This window comes from Marmota monax, unplaced genomic scaffold (genome assembly GCF_021218885.2).
Source record: "Marmota monax isolate L192 unplaced genomic scaffold, Marmota_monax_Labrador192_F-V1.1 WCK01_AAM20220418_F8-fsc00016, whole genome shotgun sequence".
Taxonomy (NCBI): domain Eukaryota; kingdom Metazoa; phylum Chordata; class Mammalia; order Rodentia; family Sciuridae; genus Marmota; species Marmota monax.
The window spans coordinates 12,406,029-12,410,182 of record NW_026695209.1 but is presented as its reverse complement, the minus strand read 5'-3'; the positions used below and the strand labels follow the sequence as shown (position 1 = coordinate 12,410,182).

Below are 4,154 nucleotides of genomic sequence, written 5' to 3'. Positions count from 1 at the left end.
GCTCATTGTATCATATTGTGTGGATACTTACTATGGGAATGATTTTCTATAAATTTTGTCTTATTATAGCTCATTTAAACATTGATTTGGTGTGTTCGAGAGAGACTTAGAGCCATTTCTCTAAAAACTAGAAAAAAGTTGGGGAGTCCAATGGAGTTTGTTACAGTGATATTCTACCCAGCAATCTAATGGCCTGAAGTTGAAGCCATGAATAGGCATGTGGAAGAGTAGGATGGGGTCACACAGTAATCCAGGTGAAGGCTGGCTTTGGCAGCAAAAATACTAAAATTGGAATGACACAGAGAAGTTTAGCATACGTGCTGTGCAAGGATAATGTGCAAATTTGTGACCATATTATTAAGCCAGGCACCAAGAGGCAAATATTACATATTCTCACTTATATATGGAAGCTAAAAAAGTTGGTTTAGTGAAAGTAGAAAACAGAAGTGGTCACTAGAGATTCTGGAAGGTAGGGGAAGGTGGAAAAAAAAGAAGTTGGATAACAGCTACCAAAATACTGTTACAGAGAAGGAAGTTAGTTCTAATGATCTGCTGCCCAGTAGGGTGATTACATTCACAGCTTTCTATCATATATTTTATTAAGGACTTAAAGAGTCTGTTCAATTCTTTTGCCCATTTATTGATTGAATTATTTATTTTTCTGATATGTGAAAACTAAACCACAATAAAGGGGGGCAGGGGTAGGGGGAGAAGAGAAGTTCCATGAATTAGACAAAGGGAAACAAAAGGAAGGGAGAGGGACAGGAATAGGAAAGACAATAATTTTCCTATGAACACATATGAAGATATCAAAGTGAACCCCTCCATCGTGCCCATTCACAAGAATGGGGTAGAATAAAATATATCCTATGCTTATAGAATTTTATCGAAATGGATTTTACTGAATAAAATAAAAAAAAAAAATAAAAGCACTAACTACCTTTCAAAAAAAGAGAACTAGAAGAGAGGAATTAGAAGTTTTTTTGGCACAAAAAAATGTTTAAGAAGATGAATATGATAATATGCGGACTTGATCATTACACATTGTGTACATGTATCAAATTTTCACACTGTACCTCATAAATATGTACAATTATTATATGTCAATTAAAAGAAAAGGAATACAGGTGAGAAGACAGAAAAAATGAAAAAAGACAAAAAGGAATTTTTGGTGTTGTTTCTACGGAAGGACTGTTTCTTTTCATGTCAAATCTTAACACAGGTAAAAAGTCATACACTTGTAATTACCCCCCATATCAAAGGGCTTAGATTGTTCAGCAAATTATCATCACAACAATTTGAGTTGAGTTCTCTGAAGAAGGATGACTGATTTAGGGAAGTGTCAAAGATGAGGAGAGTTTCTCTTATCTCTTCTGGATACAGAGATAATCTTATACACTATTTGAAATAGACTATGCTTGTTCATTTTTAACAGATATATTATGATATAATTCACATATTGATTGCACAATTAACCCTTATAAGTAGTACAATTCAATGACTTTTGGTATTCACAGTATTGTGAAAATATCACTAAAATAATTTTAGAACATTTTTATCACCACAATGAGAAGCCCTGTATCCCTTAGACTTCACCTCCTATAACTACATACCCCTCCATACTAGGCAGCCACTGATCTACTTTCCATTCTGTAGATTTGCTTATTTTGGATATTTTATGTAAACGTAATAAACAAATATGTGGTTCTACTTAACTGGTTTCCTAACAGCATAAACTTTTGAAGGTGTATCCATGCTATACTATGCATCAATATTTCATTTTTTTTACTGCCAAAAATATTCCATTGTAGATATAACATGTTTTATTTTTACATTCATGACCTATGGACACTGGGTTATTTCCACTTTGGGCTATTATTAATAAAGCAACAATGAACATTAATGTATAAATTTTATGTGAGCACATATTTTCATTTCTCTTGGATACATAACTAGGAGTGAAATTGCTGGGTCACATAGTCATGTTACATTTATACTTTTGAGAAACTGGACTACCAGACTCCTTTCCAAAGTGGCTCCACAACTTAGCATTTAGCCAATTCTTTATATGCTTTATCTCCATTTGTTGTTTTTTTTTTTTAATTTAATTTAATTACCAGTTGGAAAATTTTAATTTAATTACCAGTTGGAAAAAATAATTATAAAATACAGGGTAGTATTTCCAGCTTTCTGCTTATTTCTCATATTGTGACACAATCTTTGGAGAAGAAGTGACTAATACTAGGGTTGAAATATGTGCTTGCAAGTCTCAGTTTTCTTACCAACAAGCTGTAAGAATTTAGCAGATATTTAAGTTTTCCTTGGCTCAATTTATACATCTGTCAAATGAAAGCAATGATGTAGTCTATCATTATATGGTTATTTTTAATGATAACATAATTGATTTGAAAATACAAATGTTTTGTACTATTGTGGAGTAGTCCAATTACTATCATTTTATCTATAAGGCATCTTGTAAAATCTTTCACTTACATTTAAATTTTCTTGCATTTACTCATTAGTATTTATTCTTTTAATTTTTTTTTTCAATTTCTCTCATCACATCCCAAGTAACTCAATGTAAGAGACTGATGATTAATTAAGCATAATGATAGAAGTGTGTTTAGGGATGAAAACACCCTCATTTATTAATCTGACCTTGATTTATAGACAAAATAAATTGCACTTTTAGGTAGACAGCAGACTTAGCACAATGCCCACCTTCTAATCCATGTCTTCTAGGATATGTGCATTAATTTGAAAGCTGTCAATCATATTGTCCTTGTTGAAATAACCCTCCAAGTTAGTTCACTGTCAACATTTTGATTTCCCTGAATAAAGTCTCTTTAAAAATCTAGAGCAGGTTAATTTTTATGTTTTTCCAAATTTTTTTTTTTTTTTTTTTTTTTTAAATCTCTCTCTCTGTTCTGTTTTCATTTAAACTTTTGGTGAATTGAGCGTCCTCATCTAGCAATGGCAATCTGCTTCCTGGTAAAGAATTCCATTTGACCGCTGCTTTATAGCCATGCTCCTAAGCCCTCCCTGGTTTGTTTCCCTTGCAGAAAGTTGACCATGGTTGAGAGAAACTAAAATAGAATAATACAGTGATTGTGGTATGACTGATGCCTGATGCTTGGAAGTCATTTTACCAGTCAACGGTTCAGCTACTTTCTTATATTTTCAGGAAGAACTAAGCTGGGGAGAAAAAAATGGAAGCAGAAAGCATGAATCATTTCTGTAGGTTTGGTCTGTTTAGAACTGGCTGGGTCTCTGTAGGAGATGGTAGACAGTAGAGAGAGGAAGTGTTAATTCTGTAATTAAAAAGAAGCAGAATCAAAGGAGAAGAGCCATTTTTCACTCTGGGTTTGAATTACAGTACATCTTTACTAATCAGCCTTTCTTCCCAGTTATTTTAATGTGTTATTAATCCTATTCCTTAAAATATCTTCGTTCATTTACAACCGCTGAAAGAATAAAATGTGACAATTTGTTTTCTTTTGTGCTTAGTAGATGGTGTTCTCTTAACACTATGGGTCAATGTGACCTTAACTTTAGTTTTATTATATAATATCTACAATAGTTTCTTATTAATGTCTCCTCATCTTTTGTGTTTATATAATTTTTAATAATCACTGCAGGTCAGTGGACCTGAACCCTTAGTAGCAGAAAATCAAATTATGAATCTTTAGCAACCATTTGCTTATATTTCTTCTGAACTGAAATTACAAACAAAAAAAAAATCACTTTTGGAAGGAGAGCAGCAGAAAGTGAAGGGATTAATTAGTAACTAGTAGCATTAATGTAGATCTACTACTACTCTCAACTTCAAATAACTAAAACTTGAATATATCACAACTGCTAAGGAAAAAAATTGAATCATATTAAGGTGAGGCTAAAGTATTGGAGGATATTTATAAACAAGTTTAATCTTATGGTTTGGAGATTATATATATATATATATTTTTTTTTTTAATTGATTGATTGATTGATTGATTGGGGGGTACCAGGGATTGAACTCAGAGACACTCAACCACTGAGCCACATCCCCAGACCAATTTTGTATTTTATTAGAGACAAGGTCTCACTGAGTTGCTTAGTGCCTTGCTTTTGCTGAGGCTGGCATTTGAACGTGCAATCCTCCTGCCTCAGTCTCC

At 32.8% G+C, this 4,154-nt stretch overlaps 1 pseudogene; it reads left to right on the top strand.

The window, feature by feature from the left end:
• Nucleotides 1-262: 262 nt before the first annotated feature.
• On the top strand, nt 263-359 carry LOC124083820 (U6 spliceosomal RNA; annotated as a pseudogene).
• Nucleotides 360-4,154: the final 3,795 nt, after the last annotated feature.